At 50.0% G+C, this 25,211-nt stretch overlaps 1 long non-coding RNA gene across 2 annotated transcripts; it reads right to left on the bottom strand.

Annotated features, from left to right (window-relative positions):
- Nucleotides 1-92: 92 nt before the first annotated feature.
- Nucleotides 93-10,808, bottom strand: LOC131816808 (uncharacterized). 2 transcript variants are annotated; one of them, XR_009348192.1, is made up of 6 exons: nt 10,700-10,808; nt 10,243-10,332; nt 9,975-10,020; nt 5,696-5,875; nt 2,471-2,688; nt 93-454 (listed from the first exon to the last, which is right to left on the bottom strand). It is a non-coding gene; the product is annotated as an uncharacterized LOC131816808 (long non-coding RNA). The 2 variants fall into 2 exon arrangements; XR_009348191.1 differs by having other exon boundaries at nt 2,471-5,875.
- Between the last annotated feature and the right edge of the window lie 14,403 nt (nt 10,809-25,211).

Here is a 25,211-nt window from a genome sequence, read left to right as displayed (position 1 = left end):
TTGGATTTTGAAATTAAAATCTTCAGGAATTTCCTGTTGACCCTGTCGAATTTCATTTGGTTTATCTAGATCGATTACCAACTCTCACATCATTCTGAATTTTTATTGGTGAAGCTCTGTACATGAGTTATCCCTTCCAATTACTGATCAACACATTTAATAAGCATTTCATCGATTTGTTATTGATGAAAATGTCGAGTGGGACGGTGGCAAAGTAGAATCCAAATGATCTTCCTCTGGACATTTTCCGTCATCTTAACTCTGACTTGGTAGGGAACTGTTGAAACATGATTATAGGAGATGGCCAGCTTAGGCACAAGGACAAGTCAGCTGCCTATCTGTCTCAAGTCCCTCCGGTTTTTGATGCCATCCTGCCGTGAGTACCACCCAGTTTCGGTGTTAGAGCTTCATGAGCTGAGACCCGACACCTGGTTTTTTTCTTCCATCACACCTTCTAATAAAGGACTCACAAAAAGGGTATTTAAATTAGCACCTACTGGATCTGCATTTAGTGAAAATACCTTTTGAAATACTAGATGACGATACAGGACTTCAAATAATTCTATTTCTCAAAACCAAACATGAGCTTTACAAAAACACGTATGAAGTGCTGCTGAAACCCCTAGTCTCATTCTCCAAGCCAGCTGGGGAGGGGGAGGGGGGTCACAAGATGCCCTTAGTTCTCCTCCTCAGGGACACTGTGGGGCAAAGCTAAGAAACTCAAAGTTACTTTTAAGTGTAGTAATTTCGACTCTGGCAATCAAATCTTGTTCTGGGGAGGAGAGAACGCCTCATACCAGGAGATGCGTTGTAGATAAGCCTTCTAGAACTGGCAGCACCCACAGTAAAAATGGTTGGGCTTCTTAACAGACCTGTTACATTCAATGTGACAAAACAGGGCACTATCAGATCACGAGCTGATAGTCCCAGCAAGCCCGCCACCCCCATGGTGGCAATGGCGGGGCCACAACCGTGGTGGGGTGGGGGACGGATCTGTCAATGCAATCAGTCGTCTAACAGTCTCGGAGGCCACCTGGGTTCCTCGTGAAGGGACACAAAGACAATGGAAACCACTGAATGGAAGAATGAACAAGAGAAGGAAGGAAGGATGGTGACCTCTAGCGCATATCCCACCTGGCTTACTGTGTGCCAGGTATATTCTGAGTACTTTGTGTCATGGGAAAAAGCACTACGGTCTCCATTTTACTTGTGAGGACACTGGGGCAGCAAAGAGTTAAGTCACACGGCCAAAGTCAGGTGGCTGGTAAATATCAGAGATGGGATTTGTACCCAGAAGATCTGGTTCCAAACCCTCCCTTTGAGTTCTACAGCCTCTGGAGCCGAGGGAGGAAAGCAGGATGGAACAGAGCTGCTACATCACTCCAAGTTCAAGTCCTTCAAGGGAGGGCTGATGGGAACACTCGGAGAGAACGGCTTGCTTCGGTCCCAGCTAGATTTCAAGGTCCTTGAATAGTCCATGCCACTTGTGTCTCTATCCTTTGCCCTGTATCCCGCTCCCACACTTGACCTTGCTATCTTCTGCCCCACCTACTCCCACGGCAGCTTCTCCGCCCCTCCCCCCCCCATATCACCAATTACAAGGAGGCTGGCAGCATTGACAAGCCATCTGTTTTTAATTAAACTACACACACTCACACCTCTTTCTTGGTCATTTCCTAAGAGGTGGGAGGGAGAGATGGGGGTCTGGGGAGGTTTTGAAAAGCATTCTTTCCACCTCATAGCGCCCTTTCCTCCCCTCTAAGAGCCCCCGCCCCAGGGGATGTTCCACTGGGTGAGGGGCTAGGGCTTTCCACAGTGACTAGGCAGAGGGACAGGAGAGAAAGAGGGAGGGTAAGGGGGGAGGAGGGGCAGGAGGGAGGGCGGGCACTGGAGGGGGAGGGAGGGGAGGAAGGAAGGGGGGGAGGGGAGGGGAAGGTGGAGGAAGGGGAGGAGAAAGGGGGGGAGGGGGAGAAGAGGGAGGAGGAAGAGGTTTGCCTCTCAAAGATGCTTTTCCCATGGAAATGCGCTGTGGCTGGTGCCCATTAGCATCCCTAATGCATAATAAGGATTCAGCCTATTGTCATGCAAATTAATTCAGATGACAACACTCTCTCCTCGACAACATGCCCGGGCACGGGGAAGTTTCTCACACTGCCTCAGCCAATGCTAACTGGTGGTCTCCACCCTCTTCATTAATTATTTTACCCCCTTCGCTCCTGCAAGGTTTGTTTTTGGCTATGACCCCCCCCCTACCCTCCCCAGCTGCTGCTGGCTACTTTTCATTCTAGAGCGCTTGAGAACACCCCATAAGCAAAATACAACAAAAGGAAAGTAAATAACAACTAGAGGACAATCCGCATTTCAGAGTCCTGAAAAGGAAGGGTCTGCTTGAAGAGGGAGGTGGGGTTATTTCCAGGCATCCAATGAGCAAAGGCCCCTTTATTCCCTTGTCCCTTTTGGGGAAGACTACCTAAGCAGTATCTCTTTGTCCTGCTGGTCATTTGGGGCCTGATAAGATGGATTCCTTCTGAGCGTGACGACAAAGGGGCTGAGTCATTCTTGCCCTTGTCTTCCTGCCAACCTCTTACTCCAGGCCACGGACCCAGTGCTTCCCACTTGTCCACATCTGCAGGCTTCCGGCTAGCGCTGCACCGGGCTGAGACCAGGTCTTGCTCGGGAGGGAATTCTCTGTCAAAAGAAAGAGTAAACATGGGATGGCTTGGACCAAGCCAGGGAGCGAGAGCAGTTGCAGCCCCTTTGCGCTGCCGGGGTGGGCTCAGCAAACCCCCTTCCATCTCCTGCCCCGCTTGAACGTCCAGGCAGGCATGTCATACCCTGACCCCTCTCCTGGCCTGATGATTTCTCCCTAAAGTGAAGAGCTGGCCTCACCCTTACTTCCAGAACTATCCCTTCTTGTTCTACACACAGCAGAGCAGACCAGCTGTACCCCCGTTAGGGAATCTGAGGACCAAGCCAAGTTCGGATGGTCTCCCTTTGCTGCATGCTCTCAGGCAGAAGATCATACCCTTTGTGGGTCTCCGCTGACTCCTCTCTAAAATGAGAGTAACAAAAGTACTTGCCTAGTAGGGCTGTTATGAGGATAAACTCACAATACAAGCAAAGCACTGGAAACAATGCCTGGGACACTGTGAGCCTTCCTCATTAAGAGTTACTTAGCATCGGGGCACCTGGGTGGCTCAGTGGGTTAAGACTCTGCCTTTGGCTCAGGTCCTGGTCTCAAGGTCCTGGGATTGAACCCCGTGTTGGGCCCTCTGCTCAGCAGGGAGCCTGCTTTCCCCCATCACCTGCCCCCCAGCCTGCCTCTCTGCCTACTCTGTGTCAAATAAATAAAATCTTTAAAAAATGTAGTTAGCACCAGTAATTTTCCCAGACTTTTTCCTTCTTTTGGTTTATCTAGCTAACTCTCCTCTTTCCAACTCAGCCGAGTTCACTCCCCTACCTCTTGCTTCTAACCCTCTGAGCAGCCCTGTTCCAGTTTTTGTTGCCGTCTAAGACATTTTATGACAATAAAACTCCTAATTAGGCAAAGCGTTGCCGACAAAGAGAGCATGTGACCCAGGGACTACCTTTGTCCCCTGAAAATCCTGACATTTCTACCATGCATCTGAGTAAATGGGGTAAGGAAAGATGGGGAGAGAAAGATATTCTAGAAATTAACTTTAGCTTAAACATTATCTGAACAACAGACAGGCTTTGTAGCCGGACACAAATTATATGCAAATCACATGCAAATCTGAATGTAAATACTTTGGGCCCAGGGAGAAAATCCTTGAGGAGACATTCCCATTCCCTTGTCCCCTGCTTCTCAAGCTGCACTTTGTGTTCTGATTGGTTAGTTTGGAATTCATCATAAAGATTCAAAGGTGCATATAATTTTCCAAATGGGTTCAATTCACCTGTTTGGCAAGGGTCAGAGGCTAAAGAGACCTTGAGAAGCAGACATTCTTGCATGAACTTCTTCCGTGGAAGGGAGTGTTCTGTCCACCCACCCCTACCCTCGCTCCCAACTCCTCCGTCCCCCCACAGGCCCAGCCAAGAAAAAGTATAAACCTCAAGGACAAGGTCAAGAGCCAGCACAACTACAACCCTTTTGAGGGCTCTTGGTTGGGCGGGGAAGGGCCCCTGAGGGTTTTGGACCCTCAAAATAGCCAGAAATCATGTGTGTTCCCTGAGTGAGCTCATGTTCCCATTCCAGGGAACAGCTGTGTCATGGTTCTGCTTTCCTCCATCCTCCTCCTACTTCCTGCTTCCTCACTCCAGGGTGATGATCATGCCTCGTACAGAGAGAGAAAGAACAGAAGCCGTCCCACTGAAGGCACAGACTCACCAGCACCTTACCTGTCCTTTCCTCCCCTAGTGCTCCGAGGATACGTTGCTCCTTCTCCTACAAACCAATTGCTCTGAGTCCTCCTGGGGACCTGGCGTCCTCATTAGACTCCTCTCTGAGACCCTCTCAAATTCCCCTTTCCTTCTTGTGCTTGTTCTCCAGCATTCAAACATCAAACTGATAAAGACATTCAATGGATGGCCTCTGTCACACACTCAGAATCTTGCCTCTTATGTAACGAGTGTGCCTAAGAGTTTGCTATAGATGTTCAGTGAAAATCTGGTCCAGCTCATTAGTGTCAGGGACATGGATCCCAAAACAATGAGATTCATTTCTTTGTCCCAAAGCAGCACTGTCTAGTAGAGCGTTCGGGGGTGATGGAAATGCTCTGTAGCTGTGCTGTACGACATGGTAGCCACCAGGCCCACGTGGGGCTGTTGAGCTCTAGAAATGGGGCTGGTGCAGCCAAGGAGCTGAATTTTAAAATTTTATTTTGATGAAATTCACACAGACACACCAGGTCAGCAGCTACTGTTTTAGATAACGTAGCTCTACACATGAGGCCAAAATTTAAAGGATTGATAGCATCCAGTGTGGCCGAGAGTGCGGGAAGACAGGGGCCCCCATACACGGTGAGTGTATCAGCAACTGTGGCCTTTTGTAGGACTGCGTGGCCCTACCTGTCTGCTCAAGTGCGCGCTTCTCAAGGTTGCAGAATCCAGGCTAACAAGAACTCACGTAAGGGCACAGAGAGCTAAGAATAAGGAATGTGTAATTTGCAAGTGTATGTGCTTGTTTCCAATTTTTCACTCTTGCACAGTACGACATAATAAACATCCTGGCTTGTCTGTAAACAGACGATAATCACCGTACAGAGAGTTATTGAGAGAATAGGAGCTACTTTATCTTAAGAGCCTAACATGGGTTCCAAAGCAGATGCTTAATAAATGGTTAGTTTTATTAATTAATCATCATCATCACAGGAGTAACATTGGTAGGGTCAGAATTGGACTCAAAGCCTTGCAAGTGGGTTCCTAAAGCTTCCTGGGTTTCTGGGTAAGCAAAACTCAAGGGGTGGAGGCTGGCTGAGTGGAAGAAGTTGCCAAAGGAAAAATATGTGAGAGAGAGAGAGGCATCAGTCCAAGAGGGGCATACCCAGATTCAGAGCCCATCCCTCACACCCCTCCACGATGAACTACTCTTTCTCTGCGTGATGGAAACTGAGCAGACACCAGAGTCCCAATGACCTGTGTTGAAATTCCAGCTTTTCCCTTTAAAAGCTCTGTGTCCCTGGGCAAGTTAGCAAACTCCTCTGAACCTTGGTTTACTTACCTGTGGTTTACTTACCTGTCAGCCAGCTGTCAGATCCCTACTGAACTGTGAATAGCCCAGAAAGAACTCCTGTGTTATAGGATGGATTGTGTCCTCCTCAAAATCCACGAGTTCAAGTCTTAAGCCCCCATACCTCATTTGGAGACAGGTCTTCAGAGACATAATTAAGTTAAAATGAGGTACGTGGCTAGGGTCCTTATAAGAAAAAGAGATTAGAACACAGACACTTACAAAGGAAAGGCCATGTGAAGACACATGGAGATGATTATTTACAAGCCAAGGGGAGAGGTCTTCAAAGAAATCACCCTGCCGACACCTTGATCTTGGACTTCTAGCTTCTGTTGGGTAAGCCCTCCCACCTGTGCTGTTGGGGCAGCCCGAGAAAATGAATAATGAATGAATGGATCCTCCCAGAGTATTTTATTTTACTCTATTTTATTTTCAGAGATCATGTTTGATTTGAGTTTTATTTTCTTTGTTCCAAGTTTTTATTTGAATTCTGATGAGTTAACATATAGGGTAGTACTGGTCTCAGGGGTAGGATTTAATGACTCACCACTTGCAGACAATTACACACACTTACTCTTACCTCCAGTGCTCAACACAAGGGTTCTCCTTCATACTCATCTCCCCTTTCACCCCCTCCCCTGCCCACCTCCCTCCATCAACTTAGTTAAGAGTCTCCTACAGCTTGCTTCCCTCTCCTTTCCCCCACCCCTCCCGCTATGTTCATCTGTTTTATTTCTTAAATTCCACATACGAGTGAAATCATATGGTATTCTTCTTTCTCTGACTGACTTATTTCGCTTAGTATGATACAATCTAGCTCCATCCACCTTGTTGCAAAAGGCAAGGTTTCATTCTTTTTGGTGGTTGGGCAATATTCCTTATACATATAGGCCACATCTTCTTTGTCCTTTCATTAGTTGATGGACATCTGGGCTCTTTCTGTAATGCGGCCATAGTTGATAATGCTGCTGCCAACATCAGGGTGCATGTGCCCCTTCAAATCAGTACTTTTGTGTCTTTGGGGTAAATATCTAATAGAACAATTGCTGGTTTGTAGGGTCGCTCTATTTTTAACTCTTTGCGGAACCCCCATGTTGTTTTCCAGAATGGCTGCCCCAGTTTGCATTCCCACCAACAGTGTAAGAGGGTTCCCCTTTCTCTACATCCTCCCCAATACCTGTTGTTTCTTGTGTTGTTAATTTTAGCCATTTTGACAGGTGTGAGGTGGTACCTCACCATGGGTTTGCTCCCAGAGTATTTTAAAGTCTCTCAGTAACTTCTAGAACACCTTTGAGGTCGACAGGAGTCAGTCTCTAAGGGGAAAACTCTTGCCACACTACAAGCAGTAGAAGAAACATACTTGGCCTGTTCCTGTCATGTACAAAGTGCCTCCATTCCGGCACTATTTCCCTCTACTGCTTCTTGTGCTCTGAGCACAGTGTGTGGAGTCTGAGAACTTCTCCTGGGAATGTTCCGTCAGATGTGAAGGCGGTAGGAAAGATAAGGGGAGATATCTGAGCCACAGTGTGTATGCCCTTGAAATTCCTCTTGCCCAAGACCTTATTTGGTTCAGTGCCTCAGCATTGCTTCCACCAGTCCAAAACAGGACTCAGTAGGTCAGGGAGCCCAGTGCGACAGGATCAACACAATCATTAGGTCTCTTCGACAACATCCTCTAACAGTGTGTGTCACCCTTTCTCTCTCTGGGCCCCCTTCTTCCTCACTCTCTGTCCCACACACTCCCTCTCTATCCTTCCCCATCCCTATCCACATCTCTCATTTTGTCCCCATGTTGTCTTTTTTCTACCACCGTCATTCCCCCGTCCCTCTGTCCCTTTTAGAATCTTTGGTGGAAATAGGTTGGAATTATGGAAGACGACCAAGACTTGGTCTAGAGGTTTGCTTCCCTTGGTGGGGATAAACAGTCCTGATCTCTCTTTGTAGGGGTCCCTAAGCTTAGAGACATCCCACGGCTTCCCTGGATCCCATAATGGACTTCATTCAACTGGGTTGTCTTCCCCACCCCTTTCCAGGAATGCAATAACCAGGGAAAGAAATCTTGATCCTGAATTCATTTCCACAAGCCCTTCTAGGACCAGAATGTGCTTTTCCCCAGGCCAGTCTCCTGTGGGGTCCCTCTTTTTGCTACTTCCCCTGCACGTTCTACCACCATTTTGCGGGTAGAGAAGTGCAAACAAGCGCACCCATCTCATGCCTGCCCTTAGCTCCAGGAGAACGTAGAGTCCTGTGAAGACCTAACAAACACAGAGGGAAAGCAAGGAACCATGGAACCAAGCTCATTTCTTCCCACTTGTTGCCTGGATCTCGTTTAGACCAGAATGAGTTTCCCGTGGTCATATGCCTACTTTCCCGGACGACTTGAGCCCCTTGAACTCTGTTCTTTTCACTGGGGCTCCCTCATGCCTTGGGCCATCAAAAGAGACACATGGTTGGCTCCTCTGGCCATCTTCCATATGACTTCATTTGCAAAGTCCAGGGAAAAGGACAAGCCCAGGCACAGCATTCGGTTCCCTTATCAATGTGGGGGATGGTAGGGGGAGGCTGACGGGGCAGAACAAGGCAAGACAACCCCAAAGGCAGTCCTTCCATCAGAGGACTCTTGCTTTTGATTTTGCAGCTTGCACAAAAGATCTCACCACGCCTGCCCATCGCCCCAGCAAGGGGGTGGGGGTGCTGGGGGGTGCAGGGCGGGGAGGAGAGGAAAGCCAAGGCATCATTCAAGCTGCCTGTCTTGGCCCGTCATTCCCGGTCTGTGCGTGGACTGTGCTTCTCTGTTCTCATAACTCACTTCCCCCGAGGTGTCACGGTGTGAAGGGACAAGGCAAGTTTCCTCATGGTTTCTCTAATCCTCCCGTGTCAAGTAACATATGCATCGCTCCCCTACCCTCAACACGGTCTTGGCAGGTCCTCCACCAACATCTGTTGCCTGAGGTCTGCCCCATACAAGCTTCCCCTTCATCAGTTGACAGGGCCAGTAGGTAAAGCCCTGGTCTTCCTTCCCCTTCTGCCAGCTCGCAGCTTGGGGTCCCTGGGCCCAGCCCTGGAACCATCAAACAAGGCCAGGAGGCGGAGGCCGTCCCAGGGGTGCCTCCCCAGAGCCATCTCCCGCCCCAGCCCCCACCCGAACGCCGCCCGGGTGACCTCCTCGACAATACCAGTAATTTGTCTTGGAGACCCGCCATACCTACAGCAAACACAGGAAGGATTAGAACACAACATATGCCGCACAGCAACAGAAGCATGTGAAGGTCCTTCCTGGGCCTGGAGGATTACTGAGGGGGAGGAGAGGCAGAGACAGAAAGCAAGACCGATGAATGTCCAATCAGAGAAACGCCGCGTGTTCCTCCAGAATGGAAAGGAAATGGATGCCTCAGAACTGGGTGTGTTGAGGTCAAATCTGATAGGGGCTTTGAGCTGCAGCCGCTTTAAAGCTCATTGGTGACAGATGTGGACTTTCGCCAAGTCAACCACAAAATAGGATCAAAGGAAGTTGAAAAACAACAACTGGAGTTTCCTCGCTGAAGCCACTGCTGCCCTCGGAATGCTCGCCCGGAGGACCGACCAGGAAGTGCAGGAGAGACCAGCGCAACATCAAAATGAAATGCGGGTGGAGGGGACACAAAAAAACACCAAAGATCCAGATCCCTCCAGGGTGGGAGGTATTCTCTATTGCAGGGAACAATCAGGAAACACGCACCAGGCTGCCCTGGAGGGACACCTAGAACCAGTGCTGTTACTGTTGAGAGCAGATCTCTTCACCTGCATTCAAGGAAAGAGTGGCTGAGTAATAATTACTGCATTTTAGAAGTGAAAGGGACAGGGAAGTGAAGTGGGTTTCAGATGACTGTCTTTGAGGTCAGAGTAATTAAGTTCTAATCTGGGTGTTGCCGCATCATGGCTGTGTGACCCTGAGAAAGTCACTTAACCTCTCTGGGTTTCGTTCTCTCATCCGTAAACAGGGTGGATAACACTATTTATCTTAAAGGGCTGTAAGGATTCAAGATGCGTACTGCTGGAAACAGTGCGTGGCAAGTGTAAAAACTCGACAGACGTGAACGACTATTCTGACATACATTTGGAAGAATAAACTTACATTCTCTAGAATGTCCACCTGAGGGAAGACAGGATCAAAAGCACTGTGTGTGTGTGTGTGTGTGTGTTTTCACAGTTACGAATTCCAAGAGTCCTTATCACGTGACAGTAATTTGCACATGAAAATTGTGTTGTACAAACACATGTAAATTTCAAATTCCTTGTTCCTCACCTTTAAAGCCGGGCTCCGCAACCCCACCAGTGAAGGTCAAAGACAACTAAAATAACAAAAATAATTGCCTTGAGAAGAGAAGCATGCTTCGAAACACATGAGCTAGCACTTTCTAGTTGTGGTCGTGTTCTAACCTGTTCTTTAGCCGGTGAGGATAGTTAGAAACATTAACCCCTACTTAGTTACCTAGCTGCCTTGCCACCAAGGGAGTACCACCCCGTCTGTCCCTCCCAAGCCTTCCGAATCAGCTTCTCGCCTGTGTTCTCACACAGTCCGAAGACCTGGAGCTCTCCGGTCCCTGCAGCCCAGCTCCACGTGGATCAGCTGCCCAGGGGTCAGGCTTCATAATGCTGCAGCCCTGTGGGAAAGGGGATACGCAAGCATCACTAATTCTGGGGCAAAGCCTCTTTACACATCCACCTACAAATGTGCCCAGCTGTGGCAGGGGAGCTGGGGGTCCTTTCGTGCCATCCCTCACCCCTTAACCATTCCTCTCCGAGGAGCTTCCTGCAGTGAAGCAGCTGATACCTCCTCCAGGGGCCCATCTCCAAGGCCGGCTGCGTGCAGCCCGCGTAATAATCGCCGAGTTTGGGGCGCACCCCACACTCCAGGTCTTAATGATGGGGGGACGTGGACAGAATATCCCGACAAAGGAAATTTCTCAGCAAACAGTGGAACAGAATTTCACTGAATGAATGAGATAGCGTTCCGGTTTTTAGATCTACCCAAAGACAGCTATGCAAGACGTCCCCAACGGACAGGCGTTGCAAATAGGTTTCATCCTATCTCGGCAACCGACCCCGACTGCTGGGGGCTGGATTCCTGAACCATGCTGCACTGGGCGATTGTGAAACCATAAACAGACCCTAAGTTCGCTGAGATTGGTCAGCAGTGTGCACCGCGTGCGCGGGAGGAGCTTAACAGTGATTGGTCAGCAATGTCCGCAGCCCATGTTGGCCCTGGGTAGGGTTCCTTGGATGCTGTAAAACTCCTCGTGTTTTCATGTGGCTGTTCCAAGGAGTCCTTGAATCGTTTCTTAAAATTCCTAGGCCTTCATTTCCATTTTCTTAGGACATAGAAGGGAGAGGGGAAGGAAGAGTTAATTTTTTTTTTTTTAATGTTTGAATAAACTGGTATTTATATATGTGAAAGCAGGCATGGAAATCCCCCTCTCAAATACCAGATCTAATCCTAGAGGGTTCAGTAAAAGTTGATTTCTGCAACTGGAGCGGACTTCATTTTCTGCCGCCCTGAAATAAATATATCAGTAAGCTTGACTCTCCAGCCACCTACCTACCCACCGGCATTGTGGTATCACCACGTGACTCTGACACCTGGAGCTTGAAAGAGGTGCAGGAGCTCACAGGGCAAGCAGGGAAATTCACTGCAGACAATGTGAAAGGTAAGGCAAGGGTAGGGTAGGTGACATATGAACTTAAAGGGACAGAAATCGGTCAAAACCCATCTCTGGATAATGCCTTTTCTCTCTTCCTCTCTCTTTCTCTCTCTCCCTCTCTCCTACTTTGGAGGTCTCCTTGTCCATCTTTAAGAGACCCACCAGAAGAAATAGGAGCACATAACCCTGTAATATAGTCCAGGGTCCCTTCTGCAAGGAAGCAAGGAAGAAGGGAGAGATTCTAAAACCATGAATGAACCCAGATGTTGGAAGTGAAGTCAGATAGCATTGACTTTACTTGAAAATAACTGTTTGTTCCTCCTGATCTGAATTTTAAGATTAGCTTTTGCTGTCCTAATAAAAAGGACAGAGGTAACGAGCACTATTAATTTCTTCTTCTTCTTTTTTTTTTTTTTTTTTTTTTTTTTTTGCCTTGATTACAAATATGATGCCTGGAGCTGCAGGAGCTCTTTTGTGACCATGAGGCAACATCCATGAGGGCAAAAGGCCAAGGGGTGGAGCTAAGGAAGCTGTAGAAAGGCAGATGGAAGCAAAAAGAAGCATGAAGTTGAGGTTATCTGCCAACCAACTCTGCACTACCATCCCTTAGGTTTCCTTGTGAGGCAATTAAATGATTTTTCTCTTTAAACTACTGTTATTAAAGTTTTTATTATTCACAATTCAATGTATTTCCATCCAACTACTGACCTTACTGCTACACATTGGTACTTTACAGGCATTGGACCCATACTGATTTCCAGAACTGCCTTACACTGGGACCTTAAAAAAAAAAATAGAATAAAATAAAATAAAAAATAAAGTGTCAGGTGGTCACAAAGAGAAAGAAAGTGAGTCCTGGCAGCCAGGATCAATGGGGGTTGGGGATGCCAGGAAGAGGTCTGTAAGGAGAGGAAGGCCAGAATTTCCATCGGATTGACTTTTCTCACACATTCTGGAGGATGAGAAAATAGGTTAGGCCATCGGCCAGCCCTTTCTAAATACGGCATTTCCCAAAGCTGTGCCCTAGGTTTCGACACCTTTTGAGGCTTGAGTCAGGGCGAGCACCCATCTGTACACACACTCGCCTTCCACCTGCAGCTTAGCCAGTAAGCAGAGTGGGGCTGAGTCAGCTCCCCACACCTGCGCTAGTAATTTCGGGGGCTTCCAGCCTGCCTTTTTGCTGTGTACGACTCACAAGAACAACACAGAAAACTGCTACTGCTGTAGATTTCAGTGCCCTGGTACTCAAAGGCAGTATCATTGTGCACCATTATTTTTTCCAACAAAGCCCAGAAACAGTCACCAAAGCAATTAGGAAGGGCTCCACCTGGGCTAAGAAAACCTCTTCTTTCCAAACAGCTAGATATTACTCATTTGCCTTGAGAAGACCAGCAAAGAATGTAAATGGCATCTCCTCACATCCTGATTTATCGGATGAAAACCATATGTAGACCATCCTGCCTGCCTCCTCTTCTCCTATGTGTTACAAGAAACAACTCAGAGGGAGGCGGGGTAGGACGGCAAAGAGAGGGGGCACCTCTGTAGCCTCTGCTCTGTGTCTGACCCTGGGCTGGTAGATACCTTCCAATGTTTTATCTTATTTAATCCTCCTAAGAATTTCAGAAGCTAGGGGATTTTGTCCCCTTTTCATGGATAAGCAGGGAAGGCTTGGAGAGAACAGGTGATTTTTTTCCGGAGACGCACAGCTAAGTATGTGTGGCAGAGAGCCTCCGTGTTCATCCATATTTCTGTGGCTCTCTCCATTTCCCAAGCTTTCTTGCCATTGTGTTGAACACAAGCCAATGCATACCACTTCTCAGCTGGACCACTAAGCCATCTCGCATATATGCTTGCTCCTACAATTAGAAGTAAAAGACTCCAAGATGGCAGAACAACCAACTAAAAGGTTGGTTTTTAAGTTTCTTTAAGATCTCCCATTTTAAAGAGGGACCATGATATACTAATCCATGGAGTAATGGAGGAAACTTTCACTCAACTGTCTCCAAATATTACATAGGTCCATGTCCTATACAGGCACACAAGTGAAACTGCCCCAAAATGAGATCAGAAGGATTGTATAAGGACATGAAGGCATATTATGAACTCCCTGAGGCACAGATTTCCGTGTCGAACCTCTTTATCTAACTTCATACTCAGACATCATAGAATCCCGAAAACGCATGTTGCATCTAATTAAGGGCAGTCTCATGCTGGGCTTGAACTTAATGTAAGAACCCTTAGTAAATTCCTCCTAAGGTTCATGTCTCAGTTTCTTCCTTTCTTTGGTGTTCATGAAATAAAGGCTCCCCTTCTCAAGTGTCCTTAGGCATATGCAGATGCTCAGTCAGTCTGAAAGGAAGGACCCCAAGAAGCCATGACATCATTGGTAGAAATTATTTAAAGAGCCTCATGCAGGTACAATTTCAGTATGCTCTGACTCTTCAGGTATATATTCCAGGTGGGGCTAAGCTCTGAGAAGCCAAACCAGTGATTATCCCAAGCAGATCAACTTTTATTAAGAAGCTGTCAAAGAGAAGTAGGTGGCCCGATGGATTAGTGGGGGGAGGGGGGAGGGGGGAGGGAGGGGTGGAGGCCGCTGGAGAAAAGCAACAAAGATTTAGAGGATTTTGTATCCTTGGTCCTCCTTCTCATTATATAGCATCTCCTGTGGTATGTGACTGTTGATAAATATTCATTGAAGGCGGAATGGACCTAATGTCATGCAAATCACATGCAAAGCAACATGTAAATTGGAGGCATTATGCGAAGTCAATAGGTGAGGTACTATGCATATTCACAGTACAGGACAACAGCACAGAAAGACCTAGAAGAGGCCTTTAATACTAGCAGGGGACCTTCCATTCCGAAAGGAATCCCATAGTCAAAGAGAGAACACTGCTGCCAAAGAATGTCACCAAGCATGAAGCCAGGGACCAGGAGGCCTAAGGGAGAGAAGGGGGAGAATGCGGGTCGCTGTCTGCGCTCTCCGTCCCTGTCCAGGCTGTATTCAAGACACGTTCCCCTTCATACAGTCCCGATACTGATTGATTTGGTCAAATGCACGGAGTGACGGGAGGCGGTCTGACCTGCTTGCCCATGAGCCACGCTGCTCGGGACGGTTCCTTCGAGCCTTCTCACAAAAGAGCAGGGGACACCGAGCGGCCCGTGAGGCTGGTCACTTTGAACTGGCTGGCACCCCAGGGAAGACGTTCACAGGCCTTTGTGTCCCCTGAAAGTTCTCTTCCCGTGAGCATCACACAACGCCTGCATGTTTGGGACGCGTTTGCACGGCCCTGCAGAAGGGCATGAAGTACAGAGACGTGCCCAGAGACACCCCGATGCGCACTTTTTTGTGCGTCCGCGCAAGTCCTCGGGGAGCTGTAGGAAAGTTGACCATCGCGCCTGCTCTGGGCTCCAGGAGGTCACGGGCTGTTTCTGATTGGAGCCCTCTGCTGTGTTTGCTTTCTGTGCCCCCACAGACCTCCTGACAGGACTGGAGGACATGGAAATAAGTCAGGGGTGACCCTTCTGGTGACCCAGAGCCTCGCCAGCCAGCTCCTGATTGCAACCTTCTGGCTTTTCTGAGGCCAGAGCGGCGGCAGAGCTGGGAGCGGGAAGCATGCTCGGAGGCCCCGTGGCCTCTGTGCCTCTCGCCACATGTGGGACAGCCCGGGGATGGGGGGGTGGGGGGTGGAGCTGCCGAGGCAAGAAGCAGAGGCAGCAGCCAACTTCCGACTGCCCAGCAGGCACGGATTCCTCCTCGTGGGGCTACCAACACCCTCCTGTCCCCAGGATTACCCTCTCACCAAGCTAGGACCCGCTGGCTTTGGTTCCTCAGTGCAGACCCTTACACGCACTGGGACACCCGTCAGAGACGTCCGGCCTTCCCATCCGTGCTCCTCTGACACCCGGTCGTAGAACCTAGTCCGAGGGACATAAGAAAAAACAGACATGTTTTTGCAGACACAGCTCCCACGCTGTGAGGGGAACACACACACACACCTCTGCATATGGCATAGTCAGCACAGTCCTGGTCACCTGGGCCATGTGGCTTTTTCAAAAAGGATCCCACCTTTGACCATGGACACCAAGAATCAAAGCGATTCCCTGATTTCTGTCGCTGTATGCCTGGGACTGTCCAGCATAGACGAGGACATCTCATGGACTCTGAGATTGCTAAGTACCCCCACCTAATTGTTTCTTTTTCTTTTCTTTCTTTCTTTCTTTCTTTCTTTCTTTCTTTCTTTCTTTCTTTCTTTTTTTTAAGATTTTATTTATTCTTCTGAGAGAGAGAGAGACAGAGAGAGCACAAGCAGGTGGAGGGGCAGGGAGAGAGGGAGAAGCAGAGTCCCTGCTGAGCAGGGAGGCTGAAGTAGGGTTTGATCGATCCCAAGACCCTGGGATCATGACCTGAGCCCAAGGCAGATGCTTAACCGCCTGAGCCACCCAAGTGTCCCCTCACTGCCTCTTTTGACACATGAGAGACCTGAGACCCAACAAGAAGAAGTGACCCAGTCAGAGTTCGTCTTGCCGCTGGGTCTTGGGGACGGTGGGACTTGAATTCCAGTGTCTGACCTCTCCGCCTGGTGCCTTTCCCACCACACACATTCCCATACCACTGGCCAATGTCCAGCACCTCCGGCCGCTGCTTCCACAAACCCTCCCCCTCAGAGCCCCTCCCCCCGATACAGCGTTCTCACAGGTGGATTTATAGCAAACAGATCCTAGATCAATGCAATGATGTCCTAAAGAGTGTTTAGAGTCGGAAGCAGAGGGGAAAGGAGCACCAGAACCGGGAAGCCAAACACACCACGTTTGTTCTCCCAAGTCCTGCCGGCTCTCCAGAAGGGACGCAGGATCCTCGCTAGACCTCCAGGGGCCAGGAGGCCAGGCCCCATCCAGCATCTTCTGATCCAGGCCAACCTCCACCCCTCCCCCTGCTTCTCCAATCCATATTCAAACAAATCCTATCTTCTGGAAAATTTGCTTTCCGAACTCCAAGGTCCTTTTAGGTTTAAGGAGCTGCAGGACAACTAGTATGGAAAGGTGAAAGTTGCTGGAAGGAAGTCAGCCTCGATAAGCCAGCCTTCAGAGGGGTGTCCACCCCGCTCCTGCCTCCCTCTGGGGGAATCAGCGGGACTGTCCCCTACCAGCCTCGCCACAGAAGAAAACGGTTCGCCTAACCCCGGCTGCTTATCTACACATTAAACCCACACTCTGTCGGGGTGATCCAAGCTTAACACGTGACCTGCTTTTATTTTTCTCTTCCCTTTGCCCAAATGGCCGTGCGTTTCCTTTTTTATTTAAAAACATAGTTTGCCTTCATTTATTTTTAAGGCTTCAGAACCAAGTCCGTGTCGCATTTTCAGAAATCAGACGCCAAATTATCCTCCGTATCCCTTTCCATTCCGAATGCGTGCCTTGCCTTTAAAACCTGGACCCTCTGACTGTGCATGTGTCTGCAGAAGCACTGTTCACTCAGACCCACATTATCGAGGGGCTGCAGGGTAACCCGTTCCCCGGAGCCCAGGACCCCCCGCTACCAAGTCTCGGCAGGATTAGGTCATTCGGGTTTCCGAGGTATGTTGTCCTTGAGGAAAGGAACTTGTAACCTTTTCAGTCCTGCGTAGTTTATTGGAAAAGGATCTTTTCCTTTAGCCCCAGCTTAGAAGGCTGAGCTGGTGCACATGATGCCAACTTCAAGCTCCTCAGTTATTCATTCATTCATCCATCCATTCATTCATTCAATCAACCAATAGAGTGAGCAGATAAACATGACCCCTGACTTCACAGAGGATACAACGTAGTCGGGAAGACAGACAATGATCAAACGTCCAGACTGATGGCGTGTAGTGGCCGAGGAACTACGGTTTGCAGTGCAGTGTGTAGTGGCACAAGGTGAGTCTGAGAAGTGGGCAAGGGCTGGTTCCTTACGACTGGGAAGGGTTCTGTGTTAAACCTAAGAACGGGGGAGGGGGAGATGTCACAGGTCCGGCCCCCTCCCTTCTCCTGCCCCCATGCTCTTCCAGAAGGGACACACCCTATGGTTTGAATTAAAACTTTACTCCCATCCACACTAAAAGTCTTTGCCCCAAACCGGAGAGGGTTCTTCATGTCATACCACCCCAACAGCCCCTGACACCACATACCCCACATGAAGAAGACAGAGTGGGTGTTCAAAGTCTGCGGATCAAGCACGGGAAGGCTGCAAAGACTTGGGGGCCCCCAGCCTGCCCCGGAATTTCAGCCCAGCTGGGAAACAAGTGGAGAGGTGACCCAACTGTTCTCTTGCTCTGTTTGGAAATGTGTCAAGATGGCACGATACTCGCCGTTAAGAGCCGCGACTGTCCCGTCGTGGGGCTGGCTCTTACTCATTCAGAGAATTCCGTGGTTTAGCCGACCACTCCCTGCACCTTCTGATACTGGCGACAGGTCCCTACCCTGTGGAAGAGCTGTTTTGCTAACAGCCAGGCTTCCCAGCCGAGCAGCTACGCAGGAGGCAAAACATGCTGCGGTGTAATTAGCAAAACGATGGGAAAACGTATAATCCATTCTAGGAGCTCCAGAGGCTGCCGAAATGAACACAGGAAATCCATTCAGGGCGCGAGGGCAAAAATGCCAGAATCTGACACCATTGCATGATTTTGCCAATGATTTTCAGAACACTCCAGATTGTGGCACAGTTTTAATTCAAAATATTCAAGATTTCAGCTCAGAAAACACATTTTCAGCTATTCCTAAGCAGGTTAAGATGGTCATCCATTTCCCTTTTTCCTGCAGAACACAGGATCTGCTTAGAATGGTCTCACAATCAGGCTGGTGGCTGGGGTGTGGGCCTTCCACACTTCTGCCGCCTGAGCCCCAGAGACCCCGTGCTTTGGGGTGGATGGTGTTATTCTCACACACCTTTCTGGATTATATTCTTTTAAGGAGCAAGAGGGTTTGGTTGTGTCGAGTAAGTGGTCTCGGGGACTGGAATTGAAACGAAAAGGAGGGAGGGAAAAAACAGAAAACAAACCAAGTCGTCTTTAGATCAAGCCCTAAACTCCTGACCTTTGGGTTTGAGCTCTTCCCTCATTTTCTTAAAGGAGAATGGCTACTATATGACTCTCCCAAGATCTGGAGTGACTTATCAAGAAGAACAATGGCCAAAAAAAAAAAAAAAAAAAAGGAAGGGGATCCCGGGATGTGCCACCAGCCACTGAAAGACTAGATGAATCATCATTTTTCTCTAAAGAAGTGTTTCTCCTCCCCACTCTCTGTCCTACTTAATGATACAGACGACCGAGCCACAACACCAGGCCCCATCGTGGGCCATTTCTCCTTCTCTCACTTTCTGCAGCTAGAAGTCCTTTCAATGTGACTTCCTAAATTTTTCTCTCATCTTTCTGTATCATTGCCTTTTAATTTGGGCCATGTTTATCTTTCCAAAATTTTATTATAGTTTCCCCCAAATATTGGCATCGCCGGATCCCTCATTTTATCCAGCCCAGGGTGCAGTCCCATCTGCCCAGAGAGGCCTTCTCTGGCCACGCAGGCTCCAATGTGACTCCCGGGGAGGGAGCCTGAGTAGCTCAGTTGGTTAAGAGGCCAGCTCACTATTTTGGCTCAGGTCATTTTCTCAGAGTCCTGGGATGGAGCCCGGCATCAAGCTCTGTGCTCAGTGGGAAATCGGCTTGAGATTCTCTTTCTCACCCTCCCTCTGCTCTTCCTCCTGACTCACGTGTGCTCTCTTTAAAAAAATAAAAAGTAAAACAAGAAAATAAAATGTGACACCCCATCATTCTTTATTCGTGTGCACTTCATTTGTCTGAAAAGACCCTATTCACACCTCTCATCACATCACATGCAAACATATGTATCATGTAACGACATATGATACGTTTATACATGGTATATTTTGTTTATGTGTATCACAAATTTGTTGCGGGCTTTTGCTTCCAGAAAATAATCTTGTTTTGTTCATTGCTATGTCCCAGGACCTGGCTTACAAAAGGAGCTCTGTAAGTATTTGCTTAAGAAACCAAGAAACAGGGGCGTCTGGGTGGCTCAGTGGGTTAAGCCTCTGCCTTCGGCTCAGGTCATGATTCCAGGGTCCTGGGATCGAGTCCCACATCGGGCTCTCTGCTCGGCAGGGAACGTGCTTCTCCCTCTCTCTCTGCCTGCCTCTCGGCCTAACTGTGATCTCTGTCTGTCAAATAAATAAATAAAATCTTAAAAAAGAAAAGAAAAGAAACCAAGAAACAGGTCTCCCTCCCTCTACTCTCACATACCCTCCCCTCCATCCTCTGTATCAGCGAGACCCACTTTCTGAAACCCAGACGTAACCGTATTCTTTGACTGACACAAGTGCTTCCATGCCTACTGGTCACCCACAGACTCAGTCCCGTGTGCTGCCATGGCGACCCCTGGGGCACCAGGGCCCAGCCCACAACTTCTACAGCCTCCTCTCCATGCTCACATCCAACTCCCCAAGTCTCACCAACCCAACAACGCCGCCATGTGCAATGACTGTGGGCTCCCCCAAAAGGCCATGCTCTTCCCATACTCAACAACATCCTGGGGGACATTTTCTAGGCCTACAGTGGCCCTCCTCCCTTTGATTACTAGGCAGACTCTGAAAATCCCTCCCTTACCCACCCAGCGCCCTCCATCATCACCTTCCGTACCCCTGACACAAGACTCCTGTCCCCGGTTAGAGAAACTTCTCAGAGCATGGCACGTGCACTTGTGTCTTTGTCTGCCTCCTTCCTTGGCCTAGGAGCAGCGACCATATTGTAACCATTTTTCGGTGGACACTCAGCGTTTTTAGTCCTGGGAAATTCTTCCTTTATGTTAGCATTGCTTATCACAAAATTAAATGTAGGTTGTGAATGAGATAAAGATAAACTTTAAACCTCCCAACTCTGCCTCTCATCTCCCCCTCCCCTGGGACCTGTTATTTAGTCAGAAAAAAAAAAAATATGGAGAGAAATCATAAAAGGGATAACGTGACGGAGATAAAGAGATCGCTAAAAGATGCTTTTTCAGCCAAAAAAAAAATAATAATAATATTAATAACTGGCTTTTGCTTTCTTCGGTGCATTGATTACATAACTGAAGCCTGAACTTAGATGACAGAGAACTTGGCAGAAGGACTGCCCCCACCATGAAAGGCGGCTGCGCATGTCTGGTGCATGAAGCTGGCAGCAAGCCAAGACCGGACAGGAAATCGCTTTGGGCTTTGACTTGGGTTTCTCTGGAGTGGTGGGGAGGAGTGGCAGGGGCACTGCAGAGACCTAGCGACCCGACCCACTACAGTCCTGCCTCAGCGGGTCCGCTGCTGCCCATCTCCTCCCCAGTGACTCCGTCTGTCCCAAGACCCCTTTCCTTTCCTTCACTCTGTTTTCTTTGATGAGCTCACGCCGGGTGCAAGGAGCCGGCTGGGCGTGTGGGCCGTCGAGTAGAAGCCAGAGACACAGGCTGCAGTTGTTACTTCCCCTCTCACCGCCCAAAGGGGCAAAAGCAACATCCACAACAAAAAAATAAAAATGCGGGGGCACCTGGGTGGCTCAGTGGGTTAAGCCTCTGCCTTCGGCTCAGGTTATGATCCCAGGGTCCTAGGGTCAAGCCCCGCATCAGGCTCCCTACTCAGCAGGAGGTCTGCTTCTCCCTCTCTCCGTCCCCCTGCTTGTGTCCCGCTCTCACTGTCTCTCTCTTTCTCTGTCAAATAAATAAATAAAATCTTAAAAAAAAAAAAAAAGTGTATTTCACATCCATGTGAGGGAAAGGGCATTAAAGCTTTAAAGAGGAGAAGAACCTGGATTGGAACCTCCAGAGGCCGTGGGCTGCTCACTGGAGGAGGGTGAAGCTTGAGAGCCAGGCTCTGGGAAAGGTGGGGGAGGGTGGGGGAGGGTATGCTAGGGCCAAGGCCCCCAAAAAGGACACCGCGGCTGCGGGGAGATCCTGCCAGCCTGACTCCAGTGTACCTCCTGACTCGCTGTGGCTGTGCCCTTGAACAAGGAGGGCTTCTCTATCTTAGCAACTTGATGTGAAGATCCTGTGTCGACCTCTCTTCGAGTTCTAGAAAAGTCTGGAAATGTGGCATGTGATGTCCCTAACTCAGGTTCCAGAAAATATTTCAGCCGAATTCAGCTTCGTGCCGGCTGGTCTAGGAGGGACATGTATAAATTCTTTCATTTGAAAAATATCGTCACTGTTAACGGGCTGCGGGATACGGTATGGTAGGAAGAAAGAACAAAGTTCCACAAAAACTCTTGCTCTCTAGGAATTTATTCTCTGCTGGGGGCGGGGAAGGGACAAAGAGAATTTTAAAAACAAAGAAGTAGTTAAGACACATGGGTTTGGGGGGGCAGGGTCCTAAAAGAAGGGGACTCGGTTGCTTTTGGTCCCAGAAGGTTGCACTGAGAAGGGGACATCTTAGCAAAGCCGACAAGGACCCTATTGGAGCTGCTGCAAAGCCATAAAGCAAAGATTTAGGGTTTTAACAAAGATTCCAAGGAGGTTCACGTTCTGTCCTACCCCGGAGGCACCAGGAGCAGATAAAAATAAGGAGAAGAAACGGAAACCACATCACCCACTGTACTTGTTGCCATCTGGTGGGCCCTGGAAGTCATCAGCGTGTTTGGTTACTGTGTTTACACAGCCGGCAGGACACACGCTGTTCGCTCAGGGCTCCCCGGAGCTGTCGGAACGGTCCCCGCTTCCCCGGATTCCTGCGGCCCCCGCATCCGGGTGCGCAGCTCCGCCCGCCCCTCACAGGGGTTCGAGAATCCCCTCGGGTTGTCCAAAAACAAGGGGAGGGGGTGCCTCCAGGACCTCCCTAGGCTGGGTCGTGATCTTTACTTACCAACCCCGGGGGTGGGGGTGAGGTGCTGGGGGTCACGTCGGGGAAGGAGGGAAACTCACTGCCCCAGCCAGGAAGGAGGGCCCCAAGGGGGCCGCTGAGCTGAGGCCGGCAAGGGAATGAAGCATGTAACATCCTGAGGGCAGTAGCCCCTGCCTTGGGAGGAGCTTCCCCAGTGTCAGCTATCAGGCATAACCCTCAGCCCTAGGACCGTGCTCCAGGTTCCGGAAGCATCCACCCCGCGTGCTAAGCGCGTTATGTGCAGGTGGTGGTGGTGGTGGTGGTTTATCGTTTTGGCCTCTCTCCGATCAAGACATCGAGGTTGAGAAAGTTCAGCACTGCCCCCGCAAGATGCCACAGTTCCTCAGTGGGCCGTAGTAGTGGCCCAAGCCTGCCCAAGCCTAGCACATGGGTTCTTGATCTAGACTTCAGGGGGAAACAGAGGTCTTGTGGGCAAGACTGACGTTTCTCTTGCCGCTTCAGAACCTGAGGAAGAGGGCAGTTTGCAGCGTGAAAAACCAAGGAACGGCGGTATCTGGGTAGCTGAGCCTCCATAACACCTGGTGGTTCTTTTCAGAGAGGCCGTCTTTCCTTTGACGGCTGAACATGGTACCCGGGCTGCTGTGAAGAGCCCAGATGGTCCGGACGGTTTAGACCAGTCGAGGCGCCATCACAGGAAGTGCCCCGTGGTCCTTAGTGTCGCATGCGTGGCTGTGTCTGTGATCCCTGACCCTCGTGACATGATCTGCGGACGATCGCCAGTGAATATTTGCCCCAAAGCTGGGACTTGTTTCTCATTTCAGTGGCACTGAAAGCCACCAGAGGAAAGGCTGGGGTGACCTCTGGCCTCCGTCAGAAAGTGGGGGGAAAAGCAGCTCAGGGCTTGAGAGGGGCTGTCGGAAGTGCCTCACGGCGTTAGCACAAGAGCCCGCGGCAGAGATCTCCGGGCGTCGTGGGCCACACAGCCGAGGCTGGAGGGACCAGACTCCCCTCTAACCTGCAGGCTAAAGTCATCAGGCAAGCAAATAAGGATCCGTATTTAGGAGAACGTTCCAGCGGGTGTCAAACCCTTTCCCACCACCTCCAAACCTCCAGACTCAGACCCGCATCTGCGACCCCTCCGGCAAGGATCCAAACAGACCTTTGAAAGGGCCAGGCTGGGCCCCGCTCACCCACGGGAGGAAGCGAAGGCAAACGCTTCCCTCCCTGGGACTGGCCAAGGTGGTGGGTGGACCGGCCCAGGCCAAGTCAAACAGGGACAGGGCATCCGAAGGCATTATTGACAAACTGGGTGTGTCCGCGCACCGGGAGAGGGACAGCGGGTGGCTCCCAGCTGCAGAGAAGGGAGAGGAGCAAAGAACTTCCAAAATCTCTCTGCGGCCTTTGCCCAGCTCCCCTGGCAGAGCCCCAGGTGTCTCGCTGCCCTGCCTCCCTCGCCTCCCGGCCATTGCTGGGAGAGTCCGCCTTCCTGCAGGCTGGCCTGTTTAACGAGGCAGGTTGAGAATGTTCAGCCTCTAACTCATGTGTTCTAATCCTATTAAATATGCACCGGCTTCCAAACTCAGCTTTTTAAAAACTGGCTTCCCCACCCCCACCTTCTCCCCCCCACCGCCCCCGCCCACTTGGTCTTACTTAGTTAGACTTGCTCCCTTCCAGCTTGAAAAGCCATTGCTCAGTTGTTGGCAGGGGTCCCACCAGCGTTTTTGCAAGGATTTGGGCTGTGATTCAGCTACCTGCAGCTGTTCCCCAGTTACCACCCACGTAAAGGAATTTCTGATATTAAAACGGGTGACAAACTTCCTCCCCCTTCCCCCAACACATTACTTTGATTGACATCCACAGTCCAAGCGGCCAAGTTCACCCGCACTGGGTTCTCCAGGTCCAGGGGATGGTACGTTTATTTCATTCCGCCCACCCTCCCGTGACTTACACACACCTTCTTCTCACTCTAAAGGGCACCCTCTGCCAAACACCAATGAAATACCACCGGGGGACCATTTTTTTAGGGAGCAACCTATTTAATCTCTCGAGAACTAAATTTTGGTCTCTCTTTCTTTATCGTCCAATGAAGTCCTCTCCCCGGCATTGCAGTAAATCTTCCTAATTTCTCCCCGACGGAGGAGTGTCTTCAGGTGGGAGAGGCGAGGCCAAGGCCAAGAACTGAGGTTGAAGGTCCCAGTTCGAGGGTTCCAGAGAGCCTTTCCGAGCTAGCGCCGGGGGATGGGGAGGGGGCTTCTGCTTCCGTCCAACGGTTTAGAGATGCAAGGGTATTTCTTTTAACCAGATGGCATTGTCTCCAGTGGGGCACACAACTGGGCCTGAGCATCCGGGCTCCAGCAACTTTCCTTTGTGTGCTTTGGGGGTGGGGGTGGGGGATGGGCGACGTGCACAGTGCAGATGGCGAGGCCGTCGAGTGCCCATCCTCCTTCTGGCAGAAGTCCCACCTCAACCCCGGGCTCCGCAAAGGAGGAAGAGACAGAGGTCAGCCCAGCACCCACAAAATCGTCAACAGTCAGCTTTCTGGGGACCTACCTAGAGAGTGGACGCTCAAAAGGAGGCTTCTGAGCTCCGACCACATTGGTGCCCCCGGATGCCAAGTCCTGGGCTTTCTCTGCCTTTCCCCATTCTGCTTGGCAGACACTTTTCCCCGGGAACAATGCAGTGGCCCCACCAGTCCCATCAACCCCGAGGCCGTGTCCCCTTGCTTCTGGGCAGTAGCCAGTAATGTGATCCTTCAAGGCACTGCCAACCCCCCCTGTTGGGAATTCAGCCAATCTTGGGGCTCTTCAGGGAAGAAAAATTCCTTTCCTGACCTCTGCAGGTGATTGGATTGAGGTCCCTGCAGCTTGAAATTTGATTTGATCTTTGATCTCTGCTTGCACAGCTGCGTGGCTATTATGGGCCATAAAGGGTCCCAGTGCCCTTTTCTTGCTCACCTGCCCTCCAGGGTGAGTGCTTGGGGCCAGGTAGTCCCGAACGGGGCGGGGGGGGGGGG

The sequence above is a fragment of the Mustela lutreola genome, chromosome 15 (assembly GCF_030435805.1).
Source record: "Mustela lutreola isolate mMusLut2 chromosome 15, mMusLut2.pri, whole genome shotgun sequence".
In the NCBI taxonomy this organism is placed as follows: Eukaryota; Metazoa; Chordata; class Mammalia; order Carnivora; family Mustelidae; genus Mustela; species Mustela lutreola.
Note: the sequence above shows the minus strand (reverse complement) of the source record. Positions and strands in the feature narration are given on the sequence as shown.